Source organism: Cervus elaphus, chromosome X (assembly GCF_910594005.1).
Source record: "Cervus elaphus chromosome X, mCerEla1.1, whole genome shotgun sequence".
NCBI classification, from domain to species: Eukaryota; Metazoa; Chordata; class Mammalia; order Artiodactyla; family Cervidae; genus Cervus; species Cervus elaphus.
Genome location: NC_057848.1, coordinates 118,793,991 through 118,813,025, shown reverse-complemented (window position 1 = coordinate 118,813,025; position 19,035 = coordinate 118,793,991). Strand labels below are relative to the sequence as shown.

Here is a 19,035-nt window from a genome sequence, read left to right as displayed (position 1 = left end):
CTTTCAAATTACCAATGGCATTTTTTACAGATGTAGAACAAAGAATTTCACAATTCATATGGAAACAGAAAAGACTCCAAATAGCCAAAGCAGTCTTGAGAAAGAAGAATGGAGCTGAAGAGATTAACTTCAGGAACTTGCTGACTTCACATTATACTACAATGCTACGGTCATCAAGACAGTATGGTACTGTCACAGAAACAGAAATATAGACCAATGGAACAAGATAGAAAGCCCAGAAATAAACCCATGCACCTATGGGTACCTTATTTTTGGCAAAGGAGGCAAGAATATACAATGGGGCAAAGACAGCATCTTCAATAAGTGGTGCTGGGAAAACTGGACAGCTACATGCAAAAGAATGAAATTAGAACACTTCCTAATACCATACACAAAGATAAACTCAAAATGGATTAAAGCCCTAAATGTAAGACCAGAAACTATAAAACTCTTAGAGGAACACATAGGCAGAACACTGGATGACATAAATCAAAGCAAGATCCTCTATGACCCACCTCCTAGAATAATGGAAATAAAAACTAAAGTAAACAAGTGGGACCTGATTAAACCTAAAAGCTTTTGCACAGCAAAGGAAAGTATAAGCATGGTGAAAAGACAACCCTTAGAATGGGAGAAAATAGGAAATCAAACAACTGACAAAGGATTAATTTCCAAAATATACAAGCAGCTCATAGAAGCCAATACAAGAAGAAACAAATAACCCAGTAAAAGTGTGGGAAAAAAACCTAAACAGACATTGCTCTAAAGAAAACATACAGATTGCTGAGAAACACATGAAAAGACTCTCAACATCACTCATTATTAGAGAAATGCAAATCAAAACTACAATGAGATATCACCTCACAAAGTAGGAATGGCCATTATCAACTCTACATAATAAATGCTAGAGAGGGTATGAAGAAAAGGGAACCCTCTTTCACTGTTGGTGGGAATGAATGTAAATTGATGCAACCATTATGGAAGACTGTATGGAGATTCCTCAAAAAGCTAGAAATAAAACCACCATATGACCCAGCAATCCCACTCCTAGGTATATAGCCTGAGGAAACCAAAGTTGAAAGAAAACACATGTATCCCATTGTTCCTTGCAGCAGTGTTTACAGTGGGTAGAACTTGGAAGCAACCTAGATGTCCATTGACAGATGAATGGATAAAGAAGTTGTGGTACATATCCACAATGGAATATTACTCAGCTGTAAAAAGGAATGCATTCAAGTCAGTTCTAATGAGGCGGATGAACCTGGAGCCTATTATACAGAGTAAAGTAAGTCAGAAAAAGAAAGATGAGCATCGTATACCAATGCATATATATGGAATTTAGAAAAATGGTACTGAAGAATTTATTTGCAGGGCAGCAGAGGAAAAAGAGACATAGAGGGCAGACTTACGGGCATGGGGAGATGTGGGGAGAGGGTGAGATATATGGACAGAGTAACATGGAAATTTACATTACCATATGTAAAATAGGCAGCCAATAGGAATTTGCTGTATGTCTCAGGAAACTCAAACAGGGGCTCTGTATCAACCTAGACAGGTGAGATGGGGAGGGGGATGGGAAGAAGATTCAAGAGGGAGGGGATATATGTATACCTATGGCTGATTCATGCTGAGGTTTGACAGAAAACAACAAAATTCTGTAAAGCAATTAACCTTCAATTAATAAATAAATTTTAAAATTGCATTTGTTATTATTAGAATAAGGTATCAGATGAGTCCTTAAGTATGAAGAAGAAAAAAAACCCTTGGGTTGTAAACTGGATATTTTAGATAATGTATTGTAGCAATTCTGGATTTGGTTTTAACTTTATGAGTTTTTTTTTTCCTAGAGAGTTACCTAGCTTTAGCATTGTAATTTCTTACTCCATGGTAAGCTGCCAATGAGATTTCTGTTCAGTTTTTTTATTATAATTTTTTATTCTGACTTCATATTGTTCCTTGTGTCTACATAGGTTAGTGATCAGTCAATGATTTGGGAAGAGGTTGTTCTCAAATATCTCGAGCCTGTAAGGCTCCCACCCTCAGCTGATCTGGGAAGCACAATCAACATTTCAGTCAGTTATCAAGTCTACTTTCAGTTTTGCTTTTTCTTTGCTTCTCTTGGGTCTCTTTCATAAGTGTGCATATTTTCCCAGTCAGCCAGGGATATGTAGAACCCTAGTATGGTGCTTTCATTTTCAAACTCTCCCTATCAGATTCTTGCATGGTTCACTGGTTGTCCCACTGGAACCTCAAACATGGGCTACCAAATGAACAGATTTTACCATTTGTTTCCTAATGAGTTTATAAGTGTTAGCTAACAGTCTTTCACTATCTGACCCAAATGGAATTTACTTCCTCTCAGAGTTAAACTGCTAATTTTGGTGGCCAGCCCATAGTTTGGTAAAACTATTCTTCTTACCTTCATAGCTGAAGGGGAATGAAGCGGGTGCTTGATGGGAACCGTCTCATGCAAGGCCACAAACTCATTCCTGCACACATCTCTAGTAGTTTTTCAAGGCTAACTGTGCTTCAGTAAGTTCTTTGCCTTCAGTCAACTTTCAGAGACATAAAATGGTTGCTTGTTTTGTATTGATTTCAGCCTATCAATAGTGATGTTCTCAAGTACAAATGCATAGAGGCAGTCATCTGGACCCCTGATACATGTGGGATACCCCCACAGAAATTTCCCCAACCAGAGCTAATGTTGTGGCTGAACTGGCCCTTATGATTTTTATTATTAATGATATGATGTGATAGCATGACAACTCAGCAACAACCATCAAGGAACTTTGAGAAATACAAGGTTTCTTATTTACAAGTCCTGAGTACTTATTTACAAGTACATGAGAGTACATGGCATACCCAGGGCCTCACAGGGAGGTCATTAGGAGAGACAGAGAGAAAACCTGAACCTGAGGTTCTGCCTGTATTTGGGGTTGAGGTTGAGGCATCTAGGGTTTTGTGTGTTCACTCTTTATGGGTGAGCTTAAAAGAGGAGAGTAGAAATTAAAGTGTGGGAAGGGAAGCAGGATCACTCAAATGGTCAGTAGTCTAGGTCAACCAGGGATTTCTAAAATGGGTGGGGAAGCCTGGCTCCTTCTCTAGTTGTGTGTTGGGCAATGTGCTTGTTGGAGATGGATGTTGGAAATAGATGCTATAGCAATCAAAAGCTTAATGTCAGGCACTTACATTATGATCAGCAAAGCTAATTGTCTGGCACTTAGTATGCTGCTTTTGACAACTTTTTCCAGCTTTATACTTGATTTTCGCAGAGAGAATTAGCCAAACCCTCCAGCTATCATAACCAGAGTTTTCACTCTATCAGGCAGAATTCTTCTAATTTTCTTACAATGAAACCTAAAAACTTTGCCACATTCACTCTTCTATAAGTTGGTTATTGCTGTATAATAAATAACCCCTATACTTAGTGGCTTAAAATGACACCCATTTATTTAGCTCTTCTTATTCTGGTTGAACAATTAAGGCTTAGCTCAAATAATCTAGTCTCAGTTGGACCCATTCATATTCCTGTGGTGAACTGTCAGATAAACCAGGGAATGGATTTTTTAAGATGGCCCCAGATGCCATGAGTTGTCTGTTGCTGCTACTTGTGGTCTCTCATCCTTCAGTCAACTGGCCCAGGATCATTCACGTGGAAACTGAGCAGGGCTCCAAGACTGAAAGCTGAAGAACACAAGAATTGCTGACCCGTGCCTCCACAGGAGACACTCAAACACTCAAAGGCAGGTCTAGCTCAGACTCTTGTGGGAGTCACTGCTCCTTTCCCTGAGTCCTGGTGTGCACAAGGATTCGTTTGCACCCTCCAAACATCTCTGGTGGGTATGAGGTTTGATTATAAATGCAATTGTGCCCCTCCTACCATCTTGTTGGAGCTTCTCCTTTACCTTTGGACATGGGGTATCTTTTTTTGGTGGGATCCAACATTTTCTTGTTGATGGTTGTTCAGCAGCTAGTTGAGGTTTTGGTGTTCTTGCTGAAGAAGATAGGCACACAGCCTTCTACTCCACCATCTTGTATCACCTCCATTTCTTAAAGAGATGGAAATACCAGATCACCTTACCTGCCTCCTGAGAAACCTGTATGCAGGTCAAGAAGCAACGGTTAGAACTAGACATGGAACAATGAACTAGTTCAAACTTGGGAAAGAAGTACATCAAGGCTGTATATTGTCACCCTGCTTATTTAACTTATATCCAGAGTACATCATGCAAAATGCTGGGCTGGATAAAGCACAAGCTGGAATCAATATTTCTGGGAAAAAATTCAATAACCTCAGATATGCAGATGACATCACCCTTATGGCAGAAAGTGAAGAGGAACTAAAGAGCCTCTTGATGAAAGTGAAAGAGGAGAGTGAAAAAGTTGGCTTAAAACTTAATATTCAAAAAATGAAGATCATGGCATCTAGCCCCATCACTTCATGGCAAATAGATGGGGAAACAATGGAAACAGTGACAGACTTTATTTTCTTGGGCTCCAAAAATCACTGCAGATGGTGACTGCAGTCATGAAATTAAACAACACTTACTCCTTGGAAGAAAAGCTATGACCAACCCAGACAGCATATTAAAAAGCAGAGACAGCAGTTTGCTGAGAAAGGTCCATATAGTCAAAGCTATGGATTTTCTAGTAGTCATGTATGGATGTGAGAGTTGGACTATAAAGAAAGCTGAGCACCATCGAATTGAACTGTGGTGTTGGAGAAGACTCTTGAGAGTCCCTTGGATTGCAAGGAGATCAAAGCAGTCAATCCTAAAGGAAATCAGTCCTGAATATTCATTGGAAGGACTGATGCTGAAGCTGAAGCTCCAATACTTTGGCCACCTGATGTGAAGAGCTGACTCATTAGAAAAGACCCTGATGCTGGAAAAGATCGAAGGCAGGAGGAAAAGGGGACAACAGAGGACGAGATGGTTGCATGACATCACCAACTCAATGGACATGAGTATGAGCAGGCTCTGGGAGATGGTGAAGGACAGGAGGCCTAGAGTGCTGTAGTCCACGGGGTTGCGAAGAGTCGGACATGACTGAGTGACTGAACAACAACAATACTCAGAATTAGCACAATACCACTTATTCAGCACTTTATTAGTCAAACCAGGCCATAAGACCAGCCCCAAGTCAAGTACGGAGAAAAAGACTACACTTCTTGATGTGAGGAGCTTCAAAGTCATGTTGGAAAGGGATGTAACACTTTCTAGAGGGGGGGTGGGGTAAAGAATTCCATTTTGAAATTGATCATAACATCCATCCTTCTACTTGAAAGGAATTCAAGTACAGTGGAAGAGATTTCCTTTCTCCCACCTAAGACAGTTCCCTCCACTTGTGCTCTGTATGCTTACTTCTTCCACCTTTTAACTCTCTAGAGGGAAGGTATCATCCTTAGTTGTCTTTCCTTCCATTCCCAGTGTGAAATGGATCAGTGAGGCAAAAAAAAATGATGATGATTTTATGTATGGTATTTCTGTGAGAGATCATGATTATGGATGTGTTTGTCCTTTATATGTGAATTTCCAGTTACTCTCTTGTTCATTTGTAAGTATGAAAATGATGTCCTTGCCAAATATGGATATTTAGTGTTACTCAATATTTTCCTTCTATTCAAGAATAGTCAAGGGTAGTATTGATAAACAAGTATGCTCCCTAGGTCCTGATTACATTGTTTCTCTAATAATTATTATTGGCCCCATTTTACAGATGAAGAAGAAGAAAATGAGACTCAGCAAGGCACTGCTTCAAGGTTAAGAAATGGGTAAGTACATATTTGAATCCATATATGCTCTTCCAGATTTGTGTTTTCTTCATCACACATTTCAAGTGATATACTAAGGGTTCTGAGAAAAACTATCACAGCTGAAGTCCATTTTGAGGGATGGAGGTAAACAAATAGAAATGAAGACTTTGTCATATTCCTGTTCATGTTCTAGATTTCATTTGCTGCTCATCACATACAGCTAGTAAAAGCTTGAAATTTCACTGACTGGAGCTTGATGGAGGTTCATTTTATAACTATCTAGAATGGACCAAGGTCTAATTCCTGTTCCAATAAAGATCACTGGAAATAAAGTCTGTTAGAATGATTGATATATAGTCCAAATCATTACATGTTAGCTTTTTTCTGTTTCAGTGTGCCAGACTAATGAGTGGCAAAAGATAATTTTTATTTGTTTGACTCACTTTAGTAATATTATTTTAATAGTATTTTTTAGTTGTGAGAATAGAAAGTCATTAATATATTTAGAAATGGGAAAAAAGCAAAGCAACCATTCATAACATTTTCATATATTCCCGTTCAATCATTTTTTTTTTGTTTATTTATAATGGGTGAATATTTCTATATTTTACATTTTTAGCAAGTATGCAATATATGGTTTTTGTCTTAGATATTTTAGTTCATTTTTTGATTAAAACATATTAATTTTTAAAGTAAAACATAAACAATGCAGATTTGGGGGATAAAAAGCATAAACAGTCCATATAGGTTTCCCCACAAAATTAAAATATGTACTAACAAGCATAACACTGGTTAAGTAATTCATTATTTATAAGCGATTTGATGGTATACCGAGAAAAATGAGTTAATGGAGAAATAAATCTCTTAGTCAAAGTGCTTGGCAAATCATCTGTACACATGACTCCCAGATTGCTATTTCCCAATATACCATAAATAATGACTTAGTGATACTAGCAATAAAAATAAAATATCTAAGAATAATGTAAAAGAGATATGGGTCCTATATGAAAACAAATATTAAATGGAGTAAGAATAAAAGATGATTTGAACAAACTGAAATATTTATTGTGCAAGTAGATTTGAAGACTGTATTACACAGGTTTAAATTATTTTAAGTATGCAATAGATTTTCCAAAGGCACTCAAAAATAATTCAGCACCTATTTGCATTTTTTAAAAAAAACACTGTGTACTTTAAAAGTAGATTTGTAGAGGGCTACATTGAGGTGAGTTTTTTTTTCTGTAAAAAGACACAAAATGATTTTATAACCACCACTGGAGGAAATTCTATTAAAATTAGAACCAAGACAAATATGCTCATTATCCCCACTACCTAATATTGCTTTAGAAATTCTTTCCACCATGAAAAGATATTAAAAAGAAATGAAACCTATAACTTTCAGGATGGAGAAAAAATAATCATTGCTCAAGGATGATAAGAGTGTATTATTGGAAAACACATTAGAAACAACACAAAATGCCTTGGTACATATGTATTCTATAAAAGGCTAGAATAAACAGCAACTATTTAAACTATCAATAACTTTTATGTGTATCAGCAAGAACCACATACAAAACATAATAGAAAAATGATGGCATTCACAGTAGTTAAAGAGAAGTGATAAAATTGAGAGTTTTGAAACAAGGTTTGAATGATAAACGGAGAGACAGTTTATCAGTTTTGCAGAGCTAAGGATGAAGGAGGTGGTGACTGGGGTGATAAGGAAAGAATCACAGATTATAATCTCAGATTATAAAGTCTCCAGGTTCTAGCCAAGGATCCCTCATAGTCATCAGGCAGGGTTCCCATGTCTCATCTATGTGTCCTTTTGTATAATTCGTTATAACTGAAAAATTCAACACTTTCACAACCCATTATGCCCTTCCAATCTTTACAAATGTCTGTGCCAAAGACAAGGGGAAGAAACTTAACACAATATTGTAAAGCAACTCTATTCCAATAAAAGTTAATTTTAAAAAGGGAAGGGAAAGGAAGAGAAAGACGTGCTAACATAGGAGGGGAGTTACGGGATAGGCGGGTGATCTAATAATAATGGTAGATAAAACCTTATTTCCAGAGCACAAGGGTTATAAACTTCACAATAATCCCAATTAAAATGTCAATGGTATTTTATTCGCAAAACTCAACATAGCCATATTAATATTCACCTATTTGAAGAGCACTGAAAGAATGCATAGTTTAAGAAGAGTAAAATTGTTTTTAAAACCTTGGCATTCCAATGTCTGGATTTGCAATAATTATTAAATAATTTGATAATGTTGCTTAAGTATTATTTGCCAACTGCTTTGAACTTTAACTCCCATCTTTTAACTTCACCACAAAGAAGAGAGACAAAAATGAACACAAAACTTGCCTTTGTTGTAGAAATTAAATCTGTGGTCAAGGGGTTCAATGCTTAACATTGGCTAGGTAGAAGAAAATGGAAGGATTTAAGTCATCCAGCATTGGTTGAGGACAGTCTATGTGCCAGGTCCTGTGCTAAGCACTTCATCATTAATTCTCATAACATTTTGCTATTACTGCTAATTATATAAAAGGAGACCAAAGATTAGAGTGTAGTTGGAATTTGATTTCAAGTTTTTCTGGGTCCCCAGCCTATGCTCCTTGCACCACCACCATGACTTATCTAAAGAATTATTTAACTGAGTAGTCTTTTTGTTATGACATTTTTGGTGGTGTATAGAGGTTTGCAACTTAAATAAGGCCCTCACCTCCTTAAAAACACTACAACCCTGGATGGTGTTGACTATGTTGGTTTTTTCTTCTTCACAGGATATAATGAATGATCTTGAGTTTTATCATAATACTGATCTGCATTCCAGTTACATTCCTAACAGTTAATAGCTGTGTAAATAGCTGGACAAACTGTTTAAACAGTTGGAGCCTCAGTTCCGTCAGCATGCATAAAACTTCACATAATTACTCAGAAAAGAGGATAGTCTGTTTTGCCATCACCCCATGCAGCCATTTTGATAAAATCTTCACCTTCACAAGGGATTCTGTGACATTTTGGGGTATGATGATATTGTCATCATAGTTGCCTTTATATACCTTAACTACTGGTGTGTTTATCACCCAGTCTAGTGTAGAATGGGAAGAGACAAATCTGGCCCACGTCTAGCAACATCCAAATCAAAGCCTCAAGTAAAAATAACCAAGTTAAAAGTTTTCTGTTTGGTGGGTTGGTTAGTTAGTTTTCATAGAAGCGCTGGATACAAGCTTTGAAAAGAACTTCCTAATGGAATCATATTATCTTGCAGAGGAAGAGATCCTCTTTGTATTTGATCAACTAGAATACACTGACAGCAAGTACATATTAGGTGCTGTGCTAGGTGTGGAGGTGCAGATATGGATTATATAGAAATCCTTCCATCAAGATGTTAAGAGTAGTTGGGGGAGAAATATAAACAGATTAACAAATCATAACATTTTTGATGATCTACTCTGTGCCATGCAAATTTGCATATCATTTATTATATATAATTATACATATATATATATAGCATATACATATTTTTTTCTCAGTGGGGTTTTCTCAGTGTTGCTGAGAGGGTAAATAACTAAATAGTGAATGGTGGAACGGTGGAACTGAGACTTACACTAAATATGTGGACACTAAAGGTGATCCTTTTTCCACTCATTATGGCAACAATTATTTCATACGTAGTGGCCGGTATAATTTCCCAATGAGACAGTCATCCTGTTTCCAAAAGGACTCATGTCTGTAAAAATCCAGGCATACAGCAAGGCTTAGCTTCTCCATAAAGAACCAGGTCACTCTTAGTCAAAACACAGATAAGTAATGTGTTTTATATTAGTGTCAATTTAAAGAAAAATGCACAATGTAGAAGTTGTGAGTTGAGTTTTATTCAGGGACCTTACTGAGGACTACAGCCCCAGAGACAGCTTCTCAGATAGCTCTGAGGAGCTGCTCTGAAGAAGTAGGGGAGGAGCCAGGATATACATGAGTTTTTTTTTTGGCTGGGAAATGCCTGTAGTCAAGCGTACATCCTGGTAGGATGTGACTTCTAATTACAAAGAACATACTTCAAGTTAACGCATCTAATGCTTTTCTATGTATGAAAAGATGCAAGAATCTGGGATCACTGAAATTCTTCCTTAGTTATGCATCTTAACTATGTGGGGCCCATATATCCAAAGCACAGAATATTACATCCTTTTTTTCCCACCCTGTATTCTCCTAAGTGTACATTGTCAGTGAGCTACTGCAGTGGGTTGCAACTTAACCCTCTGCATAACGAGATGATGAGCAACACTCTTTGTTCTTTTTGTTTACAGTAGGAATGAGTGGAGAGCTTGGAAAGTGAGAGCTACAATAGTGGGCCCTTCTGTGGAAGGGATTTTACCAAGTATAAAGGGCTGTAAAACTCCAGTTGCCCCTTTGTTTCTGCCATCTCAGTGGGGTCCAATGTTAAGAGAACAGTTTCTCAGAAACAGTTGTTATTTTGTAAAGGGGCAATGAAATGCCTGGCTCAGTGCCTTCAGCCACTTACAGTTGGCCCAATCTTTCATCTCCAGGGTTCCCCTGTGAGAGGTGCCAGGAAGTTTCTTTAGAGACATCAACAGATTTTAAGTAGAACCAAAAGAGCCATGGGACATCTTTTGGAGGCTAGAAATGAAAACATATTGCAGGTTGGAGTCAAGAGACCCAGAATTGAAAATTGACTTTAGCACTACCACTAGCTAACTAGCTGTGTGATATTGATTATAGAACAGTTCCTGACATTGTATTCACTCAATAAATACTCACTGATTATAGGTGTTTGTTTCCCCTACTTGATTATGAGATCCTTGAGGGCAAGGGCACAATTTAGTTGGTCTTTGTAAATCTAGCATCCAGTTCACTAAGTCCGGTTAAGGTCCGCTAAATTTTGAACTAGTTATTTTTTTTTTTTTTTGAGTAACATTGATAAGAAAATCATTCACCCAGTAAGGACACAGTTCAGAAGTTCTTATGGATGTAGGCACCACATAGTTTACTCTTAAGTACAGGTATCAAGCAAATTATTCTTTTTAATCAGCTGTGAGTTCTTGAGAGCAAAGAAATGCTCATTATCTTTGGCATTCCACACTGAAGCTAGTATTTATAGTACATGTAATGATTTACTTCAGCTTTTCTTTTATCTCAATCATTCAAGTGTCACTCTTAATGGTTTTTGCTTTATCTGTGCACAATCTGTACTTTCATTAAATGTTTTCATTTTTGAAATTAAAAAAAATCTTTTAAAGTGAAACATAGCTCTAAGATCAAAAATTAAGAACACAAAATAATATTATGAAATATTTTAAAGTGAAATTAAGATTCAGTACAGGTAATAGTATGCTAGTATGTGCATGCATGTGCATGTGTGCTCAGTCATGTTCAACTCTTTGCAACACTATGGAGTGTAGCCTGCCAGGTTTCTCTGCCCATGGGATTCTCCAGGCAAGAATACTGGAGTGGGTTGCCATTTCCTTCTCCAGGGGATCTTCCTGACCCAGGGACCAAATCTGCATCTCCTGCATTGGCAGGTGGATTCTTTACCACTGAGTCACCTGGGAAGCCCAAGCTAGTATCTACATTATACTAACTATATACCTTCTCTCTTTCAATAGTTATGATAGCTCTTCTAGAAAAATGTTCTTCCCATGACCACAGTTGAGATTAAGAGCCAGGGTAATTAGGCAATAGCCCAGTGTCACACAGCTAGCATAAGGGAGAATCTGAAGTCTAACTCAAGATTTTTAGATGCTAAGGCCCACATGGAGTGCACTGTCCCTAACTTTATTACAGTAAGTCCCCTACAGACGAATGAGTTCTGTTCCAAGAGCATGCTCATAAGTCCAATTTGTTCGCAAATCCAACAAAGTTAGCCTAAATACTCAACTAACACAATCAGCTATACAGTACTGTACTATAATGGGTTTATAATACTTTTCACACAAATAATATGTACATAAAAAACAAACACAAAAAATAAACATTTTAAATCTTATAGTACAGTGCCTTGAAAAGTACAATAGTAGTACAACAGCTGGCATACAGGGGCTGGCATCAAGTGAATATTTACTGACTAGAGGAGGGAATTCTTTCCCTTTTTTATCACTGATCCAGGCTTCCTTTGTTTTCAGGTCATCTCCTCTTTACAACTTTCAGCAGCTCCTCAACCCACAGGCACTCCCCACATCCTTTGCCCACTGTCAATACATTCAGCACTGAGGCCTGCTGGAACAGAGGGAAAAAATGGATATTTTAAAGTCTTTCTGAGAACACAAAATAATTGTTATCTATACCTTCGTGAGAAGTATTAAGAAGTGAGCATCTGAGGAGGGCTCTTTGTGATCTAGTTTCTTGGAGTGAGAATGCAGATCAGAGTTCTGAGAGAGAGATGAAAATTATCTTCCTTGTGTAAAGGACTAGGGGAGGAGATAGAGTCTAGACGACCTAGAGGCTCCTATGGAGGGAGCGAGTAGGGACAGTGAGCTGCTGACCTGCAGGAAATGTAGGAGATAAGGATGGGCACAAGACTCAGCTCATGGTGGGCACACAGTAAATGTTCATAGATTTTAACTGAAAAGAGATGTGGTAAATTGTGGGGAACCATATAATCAGAAAATTGCCTTCTAAACTGAAGCTGTGACCAGAAACTTTGCCTTTGGGTTAGCAAAAATCTTTCTTCTGTGTTTAGAAACTTAGTAGCCAGATCAAGGAAACTTGAAGCAGCAGTGATTTGAGATGAGATAAGCTTCAAGGAATAATGAATCTGAGCTGGTAGCTGAAGCAGAGGGATAGAATATGCAGTAAGAGAAAGAGAAGAGGAAATTATGTTGTTTATTGGCACCCTTCCTCCACCATGTCAAATAATTTATGTATATTACTCCATTAAGTCTTCAGAACAAATCTGCAAAGCAGGTGTTCCACCCACACAACAGATGAAGAAATAGGCTCAGAGTGATTGAAGTCTTGTTAAAGGTCACAGAGATTGAAAACGTCAGAGCCTTGGGGTGTTACCTCTAGTTGTTTGTGACCCAAAGAAAAAGTTGATGAGAGCTCCTGGATCTAGAGTAGGAAGGTGGGTTTGATAAAGGTTCCTCTATTTCCTTGGCAGAGAGCAGTCTGATTCTCTGCATCAGGCTCTAGAATAACCACAGGACAGACCCAGGATGTGTCTGGATTCCTTAGACTCACATAATTCTTAGACTGTAGTTTTTGTTTTCAATTTTTATAGTTATAATGAATGCTGCAATAAATTCCTTCATTACAAAGGTTTTATTAAAACCCCTTTGCCAGCAAAACATCTAATATAATTCAGTTTATGTGTCAGTTTATATGTGTGTGTGTGTGTGTCTGCTTATGTGTATACATCCTAGTTATTCTATTTGAACATATCTGGATATATCAGAAATGCTTAATGAATACTTACACATTTATTTATTTAAAAAATAAAATTTATTTCCAAATCCTTAGGTGAATAAATGACTTATAGAAAATAAGAACAATTTCAAAAATGAGGAAAAATTCTTAATTCTTTGCTACTTTAAGCAGCCTCCAGTATACAACATTGTAATTAAAATGTAGGCCACAAAGTTATATTTCTGGAATTATGGCAGAGACCAAGTCCTATTGAAAAGAACTCAAAATGCTATGGTAAATAACACTGTAACTTATCATTTTGGAGTATTTTGTCTGAGATTATTAATTGTCCCTATAAGAAAATAAGAATTGGTTTTAATTTTGTTCTAATTCAACAGTCATTCAGACAGCCTCAAGTCATTCTAATATTTTGTGAAAAGGGGCACTTCGTTGGCTTTTCTTAGAGCAACTCAGAAAGGAGGAGATTAGCAAGGTCCCTGGTGGCTCAGATGGTAAAGAATCTGCCTGCAGTATGGGAGACCTGGCTTCGATCCCTGGGTCAGGAAGATCGCCTGGAGAAGGGAATGGCAACCTACTCCAGTATCCTTGCCTGGAGAATTCCATGAGCCAAGACTACATACAGTCCATGGGGTTGCAAAGATTGGACACAACTGAGCAACTATCACTTTCACATACTGTTAATATGCATATTAAAGAAAGTGGTTCTGACAGATATTTGGCAAGAGAGTGCTTCAAGTGCTCCTCCTCTATAGTATAGTCTCTTCCTGATGGTTTTAGCATGTTACATCCACTGAATGCACAAAGTCTTTTATCAAACTTCAAACTTTTTCATGGTAGATTTTTCTGGAGAAACTTGAAAAAATTACTATTTATAGGATATTAACTATATTTGGGAACTGGCTTAATTTACTGCCAAATCCAAGGGAATACAAACGGTTAAATCCACATAATGACATAGACAATACAATGAATTACTGATTTGAAATATTAGGAAAGTGAAGCTCAGAGAGGATAAGCAATTTACCTGAGATCATATAGTTAATAGCTGAAAAAACTAAAGTTGGAACTTAACTTGGTCAGTGATATGCTGGTAAATGTTTAAAAACCAGCAGGGGAAGAAGGAGAGGCCTGGGAGTACATGTTTTATAGTTTTCTGGTTTCCATGGTGGAAATAGTCCACCAAAATAGCCAATTTCAAGGGAGAGATGCATACAGTCAGCTCTCAAGAGCCAGTGTGAGCCAGCTCTGGCATACCACTACAATGTGGCAGGCCATTAAACAGTCAGCATCATAATTTCCTCACTGTAAACTGAGAATGATAATCATTGCACTGAAGGAATGTTCTTAAGGCCAACTGGGATAGCAATGGGAGAGTACCTAACACTGGGCTTGGCAGGTGCTCAAAGAAAATTTTTTAGAATAATAATAATGACAAAAATAACTGTTTTCTGTGTAACAATAAAATAAGACCATTACCATTTTCCTTAACTCCTGAACTGAATCTGCTCTTTATGAGCAATAACTAACATACTTATGAGAATATTCCTGTATGGGCCTTTCCCTAGAGACAAATTTAAAAATTAACATTTGAACAATAATTTATAACATGTAGCACAGAAAACCATACACTGACCAGGTTCTGAATGGCATACCTTAACTAGTAGTTACCTGACCTTTCTGAGTCATAACTCCCTATTTAAACAGGCATCATATGAGTTACACTTCAAGTCTGGTAGGATAGTGACAGAATTTGGTGGCACATCTGGCACAGAGTCTGGTACATAGTGCAAAGACTGTATATGGTACCTGCAGACTGACATAATAATTCACACTCTGAAGCTTTTCCTGATATAGTCCTTTTCACTCTGAAAGTAGGGAGGATGTTTTTCTTTCCCCCAGGGACACCAAACAAGACTAGGAGAAAAGAGTGTTTATATTTCCCAGGGTCATCAGGCAGCTTCAGAAATCTCACAGAGTCCTGAAATTGAAAAAAGAAAGAAAGAAAGAAAGAAAGAAAGAAAGAAAAGCTCACACAAGTATGCTTATCCTTTTGGTCCCAGAATGTAAGGTCAGTAAGTAAAGTGGCTTGCATTCCCTGTTCATTTGTAAAAGCTTTTAAGTGTCTCTCTGTACAATCAACCTATTCTGGAGTGATGCCTCATTAGCAGGCACTAATGGTAGAGAGGTTATAACCACAGGCTTTGATTTAGGCATTATTTTTTTGGAATCTGTCTGGAAGAAAAGCAGCTCAACCCTTTTTATTTCAGGCTGTGTATTTCAGGACCATTTTTCCCCAATAGGTAGCTGTGTTTTAGTCTTCCCAAATTACAGCAATGTTCTGTAGGAGATGGTATTGAAACCATTCACCTCAGATTGGAACTTGAACCCATATTCTAGGACTCAGCAAAAACCCTGCTTGGGACTCAGAACACAATCTTTTAATTAGAATCACTAACCTAGTGTCTGGACTTACTGAGGTTCATATTCTTTGTGTCTCAGTGAAGAAGGAATTCAGTGAGAGGCAAGAAATAGATTTATTAATATAGGACGCTTTTAAGAGAAGCAAGCAGGCAGGTGAGGGAGCTCTGCCCAGAGGATTAAGTGGGCAACTTATAAGGATAAGTTTCCTTGTAAAACTATATAAGGAAAGGGGAAGGGGAAAAATCACCTTTTTCGAGTAGACATGAAGCTTACATCACTAATTCCTCGTTTGCTGTATCAGGCAGGAGAGTGTCTGATCCTATGAGGTCAGACTAGGATTATCATATCAGTAGAAGGGTGGTGACATTTTTCTTTCATTAATGGCCTTGGGAATATCTCGTGCTTTTATTTATGGCTTTATAGTTAGGCAAGCCTGCTTCCTTCCACAACATTGCCATAGCTTTCTTGAGCCATCATTAACTTACAGTTCAGTTCAGTTCAGTCATTCAGTCGTGTTTGACTCTTTGCGACCCCATGAACCACACCATACCAGGCCTCCCTGTCCATCACCAACTCCCGGAGTTTACCCAAACTCATGTCCATTGAGTCAGTGATGCCATCCAACCATCTCATCCTCTGTTGTCCCCTTCTCTCCCACCCTCAATCTTTCCCAGCATTAAGGGTCTTTTCAAGTGAGTCAGCTCTTTGCATCATGTGGCCAAAGTATTGGAGTTTCAACTTCAACATCAGTCCTTCCAGTGAACACCCAGGGCTGATCTCCTTTAGGATGGACTGGCTGGATCTCCTTGCAGTCCAAGGGACTCTCAAGAGTCTTCTCCAACACCACACTTCAAAAGCATCAATTCTTTGGTGCTCAGCTTTCTTTATAGTACAACTCTAATATCCATACATGACTACTGGAAAAACCACAGTCTTGACTAGAGGGGCCTTTGTTGCTAAAATACTGTTTCTGCTTTTTAATATGCTGTCTAGGTTGGTCATAACTTTCCTTCCAAGGAGTAAGCGTCTTTTAATTTCATGGCTGCAATCACCATGTGCAGTGATTTTAGAGCCCCCAAAAATAAAGTCAGCCACTGTTTCCCCATCTATTTGCCATGAAGTGATGGGACCGAATGCCATGATCTTAGTTTTCTGAATGTTGAGCTTGAAGCCAACTTTTTCACTCTCCTCTTTCACTTTCATCAAGAGACTCTTTAGTTCTTTACTTTCTGCCATAAGGGTAGTTTCATCTGCATATCTGAGGTTATTGATATTTCTCCTGACAGTCTTGAGTTCAGCTTGTGCTTCCTCTAGCCCAGCGTTTCTCATGATGTACTCTGCATATAAGTTAAATAAGCAGGGTGACAATATACAGCCTTGATGTACTCCTTTTCCTATTTGGAACCAGTCTGTTCTTCCATGTCCAGTTCTAACTGTTGCTTCCTGACCTGCATACAGGTTTCTCAAGAGGCAGGTCAAGTGGTCTGGTATTCCCATCTCTTTCAGAATTTTCCACAGTTTATTGTGATCCACACAATCAAAAGCTTTGGCATAGTCAATAAAGCAGAAATAGATGTTTTTCTGGAACTCTCTTGCTTTTTCGATGATCCAGCAGATGTTGGCAATTTGATCTCTGGTTCCTCTGCATTTTCTAAAACCAGCTTGAACATCTGGAATTTTATGGTTCACATGTTGCTGAAGCCTGGCTTGGAGAATTTTGGGCATTACTTTACTAGTGTGTGAGATTAGTGCAATTGTGTGGTAGTTTGAGCATTCTTTGGCATTGCCTTTCTTTGGGATTGGGATGAAAACTGACCTTTTCCAGTCCTGTGGCCACTGCTGAGTTTTCCAAATTTGCTGGCATATTGAGTGCAGCACTTTCACAGCATCATCTTTTAGGATTTGAAACAACTCAACTGGAATTCCATCACCTTCACTAACTTTGTTCGTAGTGATGCTTCCTAAGGCCCACTTGACTTCACATTCCAGGATGTCTGGCTCTAGGTGAGTGATCACACCATTGTGATTATCTCGGTCATGAAAATCTTTTTTGTACAGTTCTTCTGTGTGTTCTTGCCACCTCTTTTTATTATCTTCTGCTTCTGTTAGGTCCCTACCATTTCTGTCCTTTATCGAGCCCATTTTTGGATGAAATGTTCCCTTGGTATCTCTAATTGTCTTGGTCTTCCAAAGTTTCCTAGGTTTCCCTCTCTATCTATATTACCCTACTGGTACTTCTACAAGTACCTGCATAACTACCCTATTCTATCCCTGTCAGTGTCAATTAGATGTTTAGTTTATGAGCTTCTCTTTTGCTTTCATCTGATAGTTTTCAATACCAACCTATATCTCAGAAGGAATCACCCTCAACTTAAAACTTTTTTTTTCTGTTTTTGTAGTTATCAAGATGCCTATTGAAAAATTCCAGCCATATGACAGAAACTGTGGATCTGTGATGTAATATCTAAAATTTAGCCTCAATATTATGTATTGCCTTGACATATGGTGAAATTAGGAGGGCCTTGAATGACTGAACCATCAGTTCCCTTCCCCACTTATCCCATGCATATGATCCCTTAGCCAAACAGCCTTCCTTATCAGAATGATACAGTTCTGCTTATCCCTGAATATCATGTTTCACTTCTGTGAATGCCTGCGGAATTATTCAAACAAGCCAATCAAATCTTCTCATGGGAAATAGGCACTCTACCCTCTTATTACTACAAAACCTGCTTTACACAGTACTAGTTGTCTACTCTGTTCCCGAGTAAAAGCCCTGTGTGAGCCTGCATGGCATGATGTGTCCTCCTCCCCCAGGTTATGAATATAGGCAACTGATAAACTACTGTTGATCTCATCTGGTCAGTGTTGGGTGTCATGCATTTGGCCATCTCCGTAACCAAAGCACAAGATCTCTCTCTCTCAGCAAGGTAGTGAATAGGAGGCAGTCTTACTGCTAAATATCACAAAAACCCTGTGACATGGCTGTTTTTTATTACAATTTTACTGATGTCAAGAAATTAAGATTTGGAAAAGAAAGATCACTTTCCCCAAGTCACACAGCTAGGAAGGTGCCACACTAAGGTTTAACTCAGTCCTTTCATACTTCAAAACCTGTGCTCATGTTAGCTAATATATCTCAAATGTCCAAAAAATTGAGAAAAAAATCTGCTTATTTTAAATATCCAATGTAATAAATGGATTTTAAAGAGTCCATATTAAAACAAGGAAACATAACCTAGATACTAGGTGCACTCACCGTAGGGCAAGCTCTTGACAAAATGAAACCATATTGGCATGTAACTATAGTTCCCAAAACACTGTAAAAGAGATATTGTGTTTTCCTTGCAATGAACATTCATTCCCAGTCATTTCTTTTTTTCCCTTGCATGAATCTCAGTGGCTGGAGACCTAGAAAATATATTTTTTTCCCCTAGACTTTGACCTCCTTGTCAGCAGGAAT

General features: G+C 38.0%; 1 long non-coding RNA gene across 1 annotated transcript in view; it reads left to right on the top strand.

Moving 5' to 3' along the window:
- Window positions 1–19,035, top strand: part of LOC122689925 — a 351,123-nt gene that overhangs the window by 132,608 nt on the left and 199,480 nt on the right. Inside the window, exon 4 of the long non-coding RNA XR_006339949.1 lies at window positions 5,719–5,773. This is a non-coding gene — a long non-coding RNA (uncharacterized LOC122689925). The remainder of the gene's footprint in view (window positions 1–5,718; window positions 5,774–19,035) is intronic.